We start from the raw sequence: 16066 nt of genomic DNA, 5'->3' as shown, positions 1-16066 counted from the left end.
TCCCGGAACCTACGAAACATAAAAGTGTTAGTAGTATACAAATCTTGACTAAAAACGAACAAAAACAATTAAAATATTAAATAAAATATACACGGGAAACATAAACATTTAACATTATATCAAATATCCCCACACTTATTTTTTTTCGTCCCTGAAAAGTTTGATGCGGTTGGATCAGAATCGGAAAATTACTGTCTAACAAACATATAGGTTAATTTTTAAAGCTCAGAAAAACGCAAAAACCGCGATCACCGATATTGTTGTCCACTTAAACCCATGCCTTAATCTTTACCGGGACAAATAAGATCCGACAATAATAGTACTCAGCGGTTTACACAATTAAGACCCGCTTATTTCCAGCTTTTACCGGACCAAACCACCCCAACTTGACTTATAGCAGATAAAAAACTTTTGTTGCTCTATTTTTTTCATGAATAGTTAAGACGATCAAGGGTATTGTTTATCCACCTAAGCTTAAGCATCAAAGTCTACCAAGCAGCCATTAGATACGAATAAGGTTCAATTAATTAACAGCTAATGTTCCCCACAACATGACATACCCCCGTTATCAAGCAATACACCGAAACCATCACCATAGGTGAGTATGCAAAATTTCATCTGTAGGGCTTACATGTAGCGTGTCCCTTGTGGTCCGTTTCTTAATGGTAATGAGACGCGAGCAAGGGGATCCCACATGGCTAACATCGTGGATGATCAAGTCTGTAGTGTATTTGTACTTTTGTACTTCTATGATCATGTTTAAAGACTTATAAGGGTTTGTTCTTTTTAGCTTTATTTTAAATATCCACAACCCCACTTATGAATTGTGAATACCCAGATGAATAGATTGCATACAGACCCATGGTCTCCGGACCCGGGTCATCCCATCAATACAAGATTTAAGGTTAAAAAACCATACGCCAGTGATGTGTAAAATACTAAACTAGCAGTTTAAGATTTATACACAGGCAACACGGCATACTCTAACGTTAAACCTACCCAAGCATCATATGATAACATATTCAGATTTTTAAAATTTTATAATATTTCCACTTTTTCATACCAATAATTAAGGCTTGAGTATGGCCCGACCTTTCATTACATATTTTCCATGGACAAAACGCTTTACCCACAAAATATTTCCGTTTTAAAACATTTTATCAAATTGCCCTTTCATTCTCAAGGCTGAGCCTACCGACACATCCCAAGTTAAGTGCGTTTTCTTTTGTATTATCTCATATTATTAGTAGTTTGAAAAACCAATTTCTGATAAATATCATCATCTCCCACTTTAACGCAAAAAACTAAATTCAAGGGACATTTTTAAAACATTTTTCAAATTTTTTTTATTGTTATTTTTTTAAAATTAAATTTAAACTATGACTCAAATATCCTATCGGCACACTTAAATTTTGCATTGTCCTCAATGCAAGGATAAGGACGACATAAAATAATAATAAAAAATAAAAATAAAGTCGGACTACAAAAACTAAAAACTTAAAAAGCAAAATAAAAATTTAATAAGCTAGATAATGGAAAAGACTTAGCTTGTAATATGCGCATGAAGTATGATGCCAAAGACTTCTTCCATGAAGCCTTCCAACTACGAACGTGATCAGCAAAACAGTAACTCCTTCTCTCACACACGAACATAAGCGGCAAAACAATACAAACATATCTAAAAATGAATCTTATCAAGCTGATAGATATTATGCAATTAAAGTACATCAACCCACAAATAAAACATGAATAACTAGCAGCAAATAAATAAATATAAAGTATTTGGCTCCACTACTACTCCATCCCCACACTTGTCTTTTTCAATATACTCTTCCTTGGGGATCATCTCTCTAGTTCATTCAATCTTTCTTTTACCTAGCAAAACTCAAAAATACAAAAACAAAAAAGAACTACAAAAAACTACGTTAGTGACTCGATAAATTATACAAACTCCACGGAACCTCCCCACACTTGAACATAATCAGGAGGTTTCTTCTTAATCTGTACCCTATCTACCCATTTAGTTCCACCCGGAATTTATCAAACAGTAATATATCAATGATGGAACCGTAAAATATTAACTTAGAATTAAAAAACAGTAACGGGTCAGACCACCTATATTTAAACTTACCTGGCAAGAGCCGAATGCGTTGTAAATATCGAGAAGACTGGTCGTGTTTGACATTTAATGGCTTTTTCATTCTTGTAGACCATCTCCAAAAGTATACGCAAGTTCGGTTTTCAGGTAATTTCTCATCCTCGACCTTCTCTCGTGGTTTTAATTCCCGATAAGCATTCAAAACACTGTCCATGGGCCGTAAATAGTGTTCTACCTCTAACACCTCATCCTCATCTACACTGTCGTCTACAAGTAGGGCCTCGAAAAACGCAACATCCTCATTAGCGTCCAATGTGTCTCCCCGGTCATAATCCGACAATCCATCCAACTCCACATTCAGGAATTCATCTTCCTCGTTAAGCTCATTATCAACCTTAACCATATCCTTAACACCAAACATTAACTCAAGTGCATCTACCAATTCCACTTCATCCTCTATCTCTTCTTTCTTAATTAATGACATCTGATAAACAACCCACTCTTCTTCGTTTATCTCATCATCATAGTCACTCCAAAAATCAATAATAGCATGTGAAACCTGAGGTGGGACTTCAACATCCATTTTTGTATCTGTTACTTGAGTGATCCCCTCATCTGATTGCTCAATATATTCCAAGGATCTCAACCTCTCCATTTCATCTTCTTCATCCAATCTCCTAGAAATTTCTTCAACTTGACGTTGGAGATCTGTAATAATATCCTGGTGATTTTTGAAGATGGTATCATGCTCAGCGAACATCTTTTGGGTATCTGTAGCCATGTATTGGACCAACATCTTTTCTATCCTACCCATAGTGGCTACATCCTCATCAGAAAGGCTTTTAGAAAATTGATCATAACACTGCTCCTAGTTTTGCTGAGGTTGCTAATACGAATTATCAAAATAATACGGAAAAGGTCCCGGTGAAAAATTTTGCACCGGCTACACAGAAGGGTTAGCATAATGATGTGCCAAACACCCCACATATTGTGGACATATAAGCGTAAAATGGGGTCCGCTACAAATCTTACACATATTTACAAGAATCTTGACAGGCAAAAGACACGGACAATTAGACACCTATGACTCAAAGCAAGAAAAAATTAATAATAATAATAATAATAATAATAATAATAATAATAATAATAATAATAATAATAATAAACACGTAATAATCTAATTAACTAAAACCCTAAAAACTCAAAAGCAAAAACACAATAGCACGTATATAGCAAGTAAGTCCAATCAAAACTAATAACGCAATCGCCAAGAGTCCCCGACAACGGTGCCAAAAACTTGATGTGCTAAAAGTAGTCAAATAATTATCAACTAAAAATAAGCTAATCTAGACACTAAGTAATAATTCTAGACTCTTAAACTTAACTTAAACTACTAACCGGCAAGTGTACCGGTCGACTCTCGTACAGCTAAGTAAGTCCGGATATCGAACCCACGAGACTCTATAAATTACGTAAACTAGCTAATTAGACTCGACTTACTGACACGACTATTTAATAATATTATTTAAGGGGGAGTTTTAAACTATTTAATTAAAACCTAACCAATGATTAACTTAATTAAACTAATTGATAAACTAATACTTAAATAATTAACCCTAACCCTAATTAATTAAAATATAATAAAACATAATCATTACTTAAAACCTAATTAATTAAATATACTTAATTTAACCCTAATTGATTAAATTAATAAACTAATGAAAATCCTTAGATTAATTCAGATGATAAAAGCAACTACCTAGGCTAGAATCCCCAAAGTTACGGTTATTAATTAAATGAGAAACTTAAGTTATGGAACCGGGATCGTATAATAGACCCTTGACAGAAAACCCGAACATGACCCTTGAACTTTAGGAAGACGCCTATGGATTTCTAACAGGTTTTAAGACTCACTAGTTTTTTGAATTAAACTTCCTTACGGTTATTTAATAATTTATGTCTAAGTATCTTTATGACGAAACCCTACCTTACAACGTGGAAATCAAAGATAATTAAGAAGACTCAATTGACTTAATAGACTAAGCTGACAATTAAACCTAGACGGACTCCTAATGAAGAACTAAATCTAGCAATCGTGACCAATAAAAATCTATCAATAACCTATCACCTTACAGCTTTCTAGGCTAGCAGCTCACTTTTATCCATTTAATTGATTTTGTTTTTTCTATGATTTTAACGCATATCAATCATAAACTAGTCAAGAACACACAGTATATGACCTAACAGAACCCTATCCTATGAAACAATCCCCAAGGGTAATATGAAACAATTAATCCAAGTAAATAAAACCAAGCAATCATACGCATCAATTAATTCAAACTCAACAGTTTGCTTAAAACATAAAATACATAACGGAAAGAAATCCCAATCAAAATCAAACCGAACAAAGGTTCATCACGACCTAGGTAGTGTATTAAGTTTAGCCTAGAATCATATAGTCTAAATTAAAAAAAGCAAATAAAACTAAAAACATGGTGAAATAATGAGAAACGAAAGATCAAAGGCGATAAAACCCGTAGTCTTCGATCTTGAACGTAAAGCTATTCACCGGCTGTTTTCGTGCCTTCAAAATCACCACGAAACTCAAAAATATGCTCCAAGAACTCCCAATTTCGTCTGGTGGCTTCAGGTTATTGTCAGGTTTATGTTAAAGATGTTTAAATAACCAAAACAAGGCCCAACTAGTAAGAAACGAACTAAAAATCCATCAGCTTTGCCTAGGCGCGGCGCGACAGGCTTTAGCTTTCCCGGTCGTGCGGCGCAGCATGCTCCACCAAGTGGGCCGGCCAGACAGGCCCGGTCTAACCGGTTCTCTGTTCCGGCACCTTCCTGACGCGTTCTGGATCTCCGTTTTGGGTCTTTTTAACTCGTTTTTCGGCCTTTTTGATCACGATCAACTCCCAGAACCTACAAAACATAAAAGTGTTAGTAGTATACAAATCTTGACTAAAAACGAACAAAAATAATTAAAATATTAAATAAAATATACACGGGAAACATAAACATTTAGCTTTATATCATATATATAGGATGATTAGCCTACAAATTAATTTAAGTGTTTTATAAAGTAATTTCTCTCTTTGCCGTTACTCTGTCCAACTGATTACTCAACACTTCGTCAACATAATTAAGATTATTATGCACATACATATATCATATAACTAGATCCGGTTACTGATCGATATGAATTGATCGATCGATTGAAGCTCTAAGGTGTTCACAAGTGGTATCAGAGCTTACTATGGTTAGATTATGTATGTGATTAAGGTATACTATGGTGAATTGATTGATTGATTCACTGTGTGTTTGTTAAATTTGTATTTGAAACCAATTTCATTATTTTCAGTTCAATTAGCATGATGAGATGTTAATTTGATACTAATTTGATTGAAATCTGGTTTGTAATTGAGTTAGTGTTCATAGTGGTGATTGAATTGAGTTATTATGTTAGTTTGAAAAGGAATTGAACTGATTGTGTGGTTGAACGAAACAGAGGTTTGTGTGTAAGTGGTTTTGGATTTGGACTGAAATTGATGGTTTGGATGTGTTTGGGTTTGTCCGCGGGACGGAGACTAGTTGTTTAAGCTATTGGTTGTGTTAATTGGTTAAGTTTTGGCTAATTAATCAACAAATTTAGGTTCGTTTGTATCGTGGTTTGGATCTGGGAATTTCCAGATCTGGAAATCATCCTTTGAAGATTTGAAGATTCATACATTCATTCGCTATGATGAATATGTTCATTCGCTATATGTGTGATACTCATTCGCTATCAGAGTGTAACTGATTCGTGCCACGTGTCAAGTTTGTTACAACTGAATAACAACCTAATTCGTTAATATAGCTGATTCATTATTAGCTATTCGTGATTGAACCCATTCGTCATCAGTCATTCGTCTCATAAACTCATTCGTGCCAAAGCCATCCGTTACTTTATTACCACATTCGTCAGCCTTTCGCTAAGCTATTCGGGTGTTGATTCGCCATTTTTGATCCTTCATTCGTGATATCTATCCGTTATCCTCATTGGTGAAGACTAAGAAACATTCGTCACTTCATTCGTTATATACATTCGCCACTATTCACCATTCGTTAACATATCCATTCCCTATACATTCGTTACCAATATTTATATTTTAAATCATTAAGTATAAAGTTTTATATCTTTTTAAGATGGCTGGTTTCTACGCAATAGCATCTCAAAATGTGTTGATGCAACAAATGTTACATCTTGATGCTGAGATCGGATCTCATTCAAAATGTCCTTGTTTATTGAAATTTTGCGATTTTGCTAAATGGGAACCACGATTCAAAGCACATCTAGGGTCTGTACACCCTGATTGTTTAAGATGTCTTGATGATGTGTACACTGTGCCTATTATTGGTAGTGAAACTACTGGATTTACACTAAAAGCTTTCTCTCAATATTCTCAAGAAGAAAATAAAGCCTTAGAGATTGAAACAAAGGTATATTCCACGTTAACAATGGCATTACTCGAAAATATTTTCTATAAAGTGGGAAGTATTAAAATTTTTGCATCTCTGTTTCAACACATTAAAATGAGAAGTATGGGTAATACTGAAGAAAGTAAAAAGGTGATGTTAAATTTTCAGTTTTGTAATTTTAACTTGTTAAAAGGAGAGACTGTTGAGGAAATGCTTACAAGATTCAATCATCTGATAGCTGAGATGAACAAGTTAAAGATGGAACCGAGTGAAGTTGATAAGATTGATACTGTGAAGAATGCTCTTCCAAGTTCTTATTCAACGTTTCTCATGGTACTTAAAGAAAATAGTTTCTTTAAGAATGAAGATCATACTGCAATGGAATTTATGCAAAATATTGAAGATAAAGATTATGACTGGAAATGTTAGAAGTCATCAAAAGAAACTCAAGACCCGATGTTATATGGAGGTTTTTTTTGCCTTTGAGTAGTTCTGCTGCTCCAACTAATGCATTTCTTACTCAAACTTCATAAGAGGGATCATGTTCCTATAGTGATCCGAATGTATGTTTCATGGCTTCCGGGTTTAATGACATCCCTAGTGTATCAACTGCAAATGTTTTCACTGCATCACCTAATATAAACATGAAGGAGGCTGAACATAATTTTGCTTTCCTTAGTGGTTTCATGACTTCCTATGAAAACTTGGTGGGTAGCAATATTGCTACAAGTGATTTGACTGATGAAGATTATGATCAAATTGATCCTGATGATTAAGAGTTAATGGATCTCAAGTTGAACATGGCTATGATAGTACGAAAAGTGAAGAAGTTTTGGCAACAAACTGGAAAATATTTACCATCTTTGAACACACGGGTTGGTTGGACAAATTGAAGGTAAAATGTTACAATTGCCAAGAGTTTGGTCACTTTGCTAAGGAATGTGATAAGCCAAAGAAGGAATACAATGGTCACCATTCTCAAGACAGAAGTTCTTGAAAGACTTTTACTGAGGTGAAAGATAAACCTTCTAGGGGAGAGTCTTCAAAGGCTGTAGGATCACAAGCTTTACTAACAGTTGAAGGGATAGATTGGAAACAACGATTGCTGGGCAATGAAGGTGAAACTAATCTGTCAATGTTTGAGCATAATGAAAATTTTCAAGATGCAAGTGGAGTGGGATTGAATTCTGAAAGTGAAGTTGACACTGAATAAGATTCAAATCTTTCTTGCAACATGAAACTGATTACCTTTGCTTGCATGACAAAAATTGACGAGGTCAGTTCTTCATTTGCTTCTGTTAAATTATCTGAGAATGTGTCATGTTCTACTTGTGACACTGTTAAGTCAAAAATTGATTTAATTAATGTTCAAAATGATTCATTTCTTAAAGAATTTGCTTCGATCAAGGATACATATATATAATCATTAGAAAAACAAAAGAAATCTAAGGATAAGATTGAGGGATTGTCTGTAAGTAATCATGATTTGAAAGTAAAACTTTCAGTAAAAATGGCCATTAATGAAAAATAATTTCAAGAAATTCTCAAACAAAGGTCTAAAATAACTGAGCTTGAAAATGAGGTTCTAGAGTTGAAAGGCAAGTTAGACAAATTTAGAAATTTGTCATTTTTATTGAATGAAATTATTGAGGTTTCTGATAAACAAAAGGGTTCTAAAATGGTTTAGGATTTGTTGAGATTCCTCCACCATTTCATGATGACTATTCCCAAAATCCATTTGCGGGAATGGAAGAAGTTGTAATTGAGCCAGTCATTCATGTGGAGAAACCAAAACAAAATGACAAAGAGAAATCTTCAACTCATGAACCACAAATTCAGAATAACAAAGTCTTTGTTGAGAAAGTCATTATTGAGGATGTAATTGAACCAGAATTTGTACATAAGGAATCGAATATTCCACGTTCGAATCACATTTTATGTGAACCTCATGAATTTGAGAAATTAGTGTACGGTTCAAGTGCATCTAAAACAAAAAGAGACTAGGACATCTAAGGGCAAGGCTAAAAAATCAGAAAAACCAAAAATTTCTGAAGCTGATTTGATGCGCTTCATATATCCAGCTCCTTTTAATGAAAACACTGATAATGTGTTTAAGTTAAAAGGTCTTAGCAAAGTGTTCACTGAGAAAGACATTCCAAATAATTTGTTCAAACCAGAATTGTTCGAGAGTATCTTTAACAATGACACTTCAAAGATACAAGATCTTGAACATGCATTTGCTAAATCTAAAGTATCAAACACAACAGATCCATTGGTTAAAGCAAAACATTTGTTAAAATTTGTTATGAAAGTTCAATTTGTTAATTCAACTGGAACTGACACATTACAGAGTTTTTCTAATTGAACAAACCTTGATTTTTATACGAAAAAGAAATCTGTTACGTTTGATGACTTGAACAAAGTGCATGTTCCGGGAGTTTCTCATCAACCTTCGATTACACCAGTTATGTCAAACCACGTCGTACGTTTGTTGACATGAGAACATGCTTTTTATGCGGTGAATGTGGTTACGTTGTAAGAAACTGTGGAATGAAGAAATCACAGAATCTTAATCCGTTTGTCAAGGAACATGCAAACCAGTTCCTTTGATTACAGAAATTCTTAAACGACCCATGTCTTGTGATGATGAGACTCACATCATGTTTTCAAATTTGAATCCATGCAAAGTGATTCATATTGATGGAAGCAATGCTAATTTAAAACCCAAATTTGTTCCTACAGAACTGATTTGTAAAATGTGAACACAAATGTAGTTCAAGCTGCATATTTGAGACAAAAGTCGAAAAAGCCTGTGACTTATTCACAAGTAGCTAAACCGCATTTGGATTCAATCAAAATTAACACTTCAAGTGAAATTAAAGAGGTGCCCAATACTATGGCCTGGGCTGCCTTTCTGAAGTAATCATTTTACCTATATGTGTAGAGTTCATCCAAGACTATATATGGTGAAAACTGGATTATGGATAGCGGATGCTCTCATCATATTACCTGCAACATCAATCTAATAACCAATGTCAAGAATATTCAAGGGGGTTATGTAGCTTTCACGGGTAATTCTTGGGGAATGATAACAAAATAAGGAGATGTGTCAAATGGTCATATTACATTTGAGAATAATTATTGTGATAAAGTGGATCACAATCTGTTGAGCATGTCTCAAATTTGTGATAAGAAGTATACCACGATATTTACTGACAAGGAGTGCATAATACTCAAACCAGGACATGTTCCAGAAGATATTATTGTTATGAGTTCTCCTCGGTCAAATGATATTTATGTACTGAATATGAGTACTAAGGTATCCACTTCTGTTGAAACGTGTTTTGTCTCAGAAGCAACTGAGAAAGACTCGATTCTATCGCATAGGATTATGGGTCACATTCATGTTAGAAAGATGAATTATCTGATGGCTAATGATTTGGTGGATTGGGTTTCCCTGAAACACTTCAAGCTGACCGATCACTATGTTGCATTCAAAAAGGGCAAACAGAAAAAGAAGTCACACCGTCTAAGTTAATTAATTCAATTGATACTTATTTGGAACGACTTCATTTGGATTTGTTTGGTCCTGTGAATCGTGCGAGTATCGCTGGTGATTGGTACTATCTAGTTGTCACTGATAACTATTCAAGATACTCATTGGTATTATTTATGAATTCTAAAGGTCAGACACCTATTCTTGTGCAAAATCTAATCACAAAGATCGAATCACTGTACAAACACAAGTTGAGACGTATTCGGAGTGATAATGACACTGAGTTCAAAAATACTATATTGGATTTATTTTGTATCCAAAAAGGATTCATCGAGAATATAGTGCGCCATTTTTACCTCAACAGAATGGTGTTGCTAAACGGAAGAATCGAACACTACTTGAAGCTACAAGATCAATTTTGGCAGATTCAAAGCTTCTGGTCCAATTCTGGAATGAGGCAGTGAACAATTCTTGCTACACGCTTAATCGTGTTATGACTGTGAAGAAGTTGAAAAGACAAGTTATGAGCTTCTGAACAATTGAAAACCTACTTTAAAATTTTTTGAACCGTTCGGGTGTCCTTGCACTATGTTTGAAAGGACATGCGAGAAAATTCGAAGAAAAGGCTATTGAAGGATATTTCTTGGGCTATGAATCGCTTAAGAAACGAGCCTTCAACTTTACTTTGGTTTATGTTGAAGAGTGGTACCATGTTGATTTTCAACAATACACAACACCACTTGCTGGCAAGGGTCCTGATTGGATGTTTGACTACAAGAGTTTATTTAATTTTTTCACTCCCATAGTTGATAAACCTGATGAAGACTTGGTGTGTTTTTATTTAGAAGATCAACTGTTTTCCACACCAAGGTCTTCAGTTTCTAATTATGAGAATGTTACAAAATATAATCTTCCTGATACGTCCAATGTTATTTCTATTTCATCGGATGATAGTCATTTTATTGACTCCTCTTCAGCTCCATTTCCTAAAATTCATGAGTTTGGTGAATCATCTCATGATGCTGAAGATAGTCTTACTAATTTAAATGATAATGTTGTTGTGCCTGAGAATCCGACACTTCGGGTTCACACGTATCATCCGCACGACAACATTATTGGGGATCTGAATGTTGGTGTGCAAACACGCCCTCAGATTCTGATACAAGTGATGTTAATGTATTGTGTGCGTATGCTGATATGCATTCTTCAGGAATCATTAATCATGCTAAATACACCTTCTTTCTATCTCAAATGGAACCGAAAAGTGTTCGTATGGCGCTTGAAGACTCTTCGTGGGTATAAGCACTGTAAGAGGAACTGTAACAGTTTAATCGACTAGGTGTTTGGGATCTCATTGACAAGCCTGATAGAGTTAAGAAACGAATTCCAACCAAATGGGTATTTAAATGTAAAAAGGATGATCGTGGTGTCATCGTCAGAAATAAAGCAAGTTTGGTTGTGCAAGGATTTCATCAGCAAAAGGGCATAGATTACAAAGAAGTAAATGCTCCAATTGCATGATTGATAGCTATACGGATACTTTTGGCCTATGCTTTCAGTAATATTAAGGTTTATCAAATGGACGTCAAGAGTGCGATTCTCAATGGGGAACTTCATGAAGGGGTGATAGTGTTGCAGCCACCTGGTTTTGAGGATCCAAACTATCCTGACCATGTTTACCGATTAAACAAGACTCTTTATGGTATACACCAAACCCCAAGAGTTTAGTACGAAACACTTGCTGGCCATCTAATTGATAGTGGTTTCAAACAAGGGACTGAGGACTGCACTTTCTTTTATAAGACTGTTGGTGATGATTTGCTCCTCGTCCAAATATACGTTGACGACATTATATTTGGTTCTACGAACGAAAAGTTGTGTCAGGATTTTGAGAAGTCTATGCAGATGAAATTTGAAATGAGCTCGATGGGAGAGATGAATATCTTCGTAGGGTTACAGGTTCATCAGTCTGATACTAGAATTTTTATTCATCAGACGAAATATGTGAATGACGTCTTGAGCCGATTAAAGATAACTGCCGAAAAAATCCCTTCGATGCCTCTGCGCGTGGCTCACAATTTGTCCCCGGATGAATTGGAGGATACCGTATATCCAACCCTGGACTGGGCAATGATTGGTTCTTTAATGTATTTAACTACTTCTCGTCCTGATATCATGTTTGCTGTGCTTATATGTGCCAGGTACCAGTCGAGTCCCCGAGTGACTCATCTGGCGGCGGTTAAACGTATACTTCACTATCTGAGGGGTAATCCTGACACCAGGTTATGGTATCCTAAGGATGATAGCTTTGATCTCAATGCGTTTTCCGATTCTGACTATGGAGGATGCAAGATTAATTTCAAGTCAACTATAGCGGGTTGTGAATTTCTAGAATGCCGGCTTGTTTCCTGGCAGTGTAAGAAGTAGACAACGGTCTCCACTTCAACCGCTGAAGCAGGGTATGTGGCAGCGTCGAGTTGTTGTTCACAGGTTATTTGGATCCAGCAACACTTATGTGATTAAGGTTTATAGTTTCTTGCTACTCACATATTTATTGATAACTCAGCTGCTATTAGAGCAAACCCAAAGTCATTAAACTTGATCACTGTTGTACATTGTACAAACTCATTACTGACTTGTTCAAAATCCGTTGTTAGTCGTACATTGTTCCTCCGTTGCGCGCGTCTTAACATCAATAAGAAACGGACCCCAGGGGATACAATGTTTGTAAGCCTACAGATGAACTCGTGAATACTCACAGTAAAGGAAGCTTGATGTATTGCTTGATAATGAAGGTATACCTTGTAGTGGGGATTATGAGCTTAAATTGTTTATAAATCTATAAAATCTATATTTTGATCAGCAGCATAATGGTTTAAGTCAAGTTGGGGTGACATGGTAAAAGTCAAACTAAGCCTGAACCGAGATTAGGGGCTGATAGTTTCTGATATTTTATGCCATAACTAAAAATTAAATTTTATCACAAAAATACTCGAAGGTTTGTTATAAGAATTAAGTGGACAACAATATCAATGACCGACTTAACGACAGTCATAATAACGCTGAAATAAAACTGCGATAAAAGGGTGATATGTTCAATATGATTCTCTATTCAACTCACAAAAATATGTATTGCTTTCGTAGAATAGATTTCATATTCTTCTTTATTTTTCATTTGTTTTAATTCAAATATATTTAAAAATTCAAAAATATTGTGTTTATAGTTTATATTCTGCTTTATTTTCGATTTTCGAGCTAAATGGTACAAATTTGAAAAAGAAAATATCAAAAAGATTTTCTCATGTTTTTGTTTAATCTTTTTATTTAATTGATTTAAGTTAATCGGTTTTTAAGTAATTCATTTAACTTATGTGTTTTGAACTTAAAACACGCTAAGGTTTGCATCTTACTTCAAAGGGTAAGAATTTTAAGGTAAGGTTCATCGGGACACGAGTTTCGATGCATTATTTAACTAATGAAAATTAAAAATGAATATTTCTTAATTTGTTCCTATTCGTTATGAGAATTCATAATGAATAGAACAATTCGTTAAAATTGTTGATAACGATTGATGGTCATTCATGCCTTAAACAATATATCGAATGTACTCACTCGCTATCTTATTCGCTTCTGCTCACTTTGATAACGTATGACCTCATTCGTCATTAACAATGATAACAAATGAAAGATGAATCTTGGTTGATTCTTTAAGAAATGTAACTTATTGGTTACTCGTTAACGAGGTTAACTAATGAGCCAACAAATGTGAACCATTCGTTAATTTTGAATTAACGAATGGGTCCATTCGTTCACCTCGATTATCTCAAAAACAAGGCAAAACCCGATCAAACTTTTACCAGATTTTTGACCACCACCATATCGATTTTTGTTGATTGATTAAGTTCCATAAGGTAAAGATGATGCTCACGTCATGATTTTCGTCAAATTTCGTGAACATTTGCTAGGTTAATTAGTCAATTTATTAACCGGGCCTATGTATTGAACTAAAAATCAATTTAAATCTATATTTTAATCTTAATGTTTGTTTAGGAATGGTAAGCGATGTGTATACGACTTCAATGATGTGTGTATTTCATTGATTCATCGCCATACATGGTTTAATTGAACTTTGGCTGCATGTTGACCATCTGTGTTTCCAATTGATTTTGACTTTGATGAACTGAGGTCAAAGTAGATAATTATTGGTATCTATTCGTTAATGAAATACAAATAGCTGTTCATTCGTGTCTAAATGAACTCATTCGTTGAACATTCATAATGAATAAGTCTTATTCGTATCATTATGTAACGAATTAATATTTATTCGTCCCACATAAATGACGAATGGACTCATTTGTCCATATATATTCGTTATTTATTCTCTCTGTAACTAACTGTTGAAAAGACACAATTTTAAATACCGCTCTAGCCATGCCTAATTGTTTTCTTAATTAATCATAGGCGTCGAAGTCGGTTTTACTTCATTGGTCCTTAACCGGTTAGTTAATCGTTACTCATTAATATTTAAAGGTATCTTTGTCTAATTAATAAAGTCCAAGGGTTTTATATAAATAAACCATTTTATTCTAAGTCCATGGACCTTTCTGTCATTCTTTCAAAGTCTAATTCGCTATCAAATTCTTTAACGAATGGGGGCTCATAACGAATGGACTCATTCGTTACTTCATAACGAATGGCCACTTATAGACCCTCATAGAGAATTGACCTTTATAACGTACTGACCTTCATAACGAATGGAATCTTTCGTTTGGTCTAGCTAACGAATAAACTCTATAACGAATGAGGTTAATTCGTTTCTCACTTAAAGAATGGCCTTAACGAATGATCATAACGAATGAGGGCTCATTCGCTAGTTTTCTGTAACGAATACTTAACGAATGAAGCTTATTCGTTATTCCTTCTTAACGAATTGACATAGCGAATTCAGTACACGCGCCTAGGGTAAGGTCAGAGAATCTCAGAAACATTCTCTGACATTCCCTGCCTCGTACGCCGCCTTTTCGAGCTGGAATAACGGGCGGTGGCCGGAAAAACGTGTTTCTACACCGTTTTTCACCGTTTATTGTCCCGATCGTTCCAGATCCGAGCTAGGGTGACCCCTAAGCTCGTCATTCGATCGGCTTATTCCCGATTCCATCCGAATCTCGTAGACTTTAATGGTTTAGGGTGTCGGCTCTTTGTTTCGCGACTAGATCTAGCAGGTTTGGATTCATAAGAGATCATACTATCGTTACCTCAGATCGGGATCGTGGACTTTAATTTGGTTAGAGAGAGAGAGAGAGAGAGAGAGAGAGCTTATTTTGGATGGTGTATGGAATGGGTAAATGAATGAATTAAGGAACGAATATGGTTTATATATGATGGATCATGGATCATGGGACATGCGTCGTAGCCCATAATCCTTCTTTATTTACCCAACACAAGCCCAACTCTGTGTTGGGCTGGTAATTCATGTCTTAATAGGTTTAACAAGTAAGAGGCGACGCACGTAACGCAAATATCAAACTTGAATACGACTCGTTTAACTACCTTATATGTCATGACTATAAGATAGTTTTAAATTTTTTATACCAATAAGGGATAATGAGAAGTCTAGCCTACTAATTTCAATTATCTAAGAAAATAAAAAAAATTCACATACCGCACTTTTTTGATTAACAGGTCTTATCGTTTCTTTAATAGATACCCAATTGCCAACCCTAAATTTAACTCATAGCGCTTAGTATTATTATTTTATTAACTGAAACAGGAAACGGGATGTTACAGGGTTCATTAAGTATTGTAATATAACAAGTTGCTATTTAGTCCCTCTAGTATGATGTTGGAAACAAAAAGAGGTTAAAGTATTATTTAGGGTTATAATTAAATATAAATCTAAGTTGTTTATATATATATATATATTAAATAAATATAATAATAATTATTAATAAAAAAATATTATCTCGAATAACGCGATGCTTGTTGATTACAATTTCCTGAACATAAAA

This window comes from Bidens hawaiensis, unplaced genomic scaffold (genome assembly GCF_021521415.1).
Source record: "Bidens hawaiensis isolate Kalapana, Puna unplaced genomic scaffold, B.hawaiensis_p1.1 tig00037684_1, whole genome shotgun sequence".
Lineage (NCBI taxonomy): Eukaryota > Viridiplantae > Streptophyta > Magnoliopsida > Asterales > Asteraceae > Bidens > Bidens hawaiensis.
Note: the sequence above shows the minus strand (reverse complement) of the source record.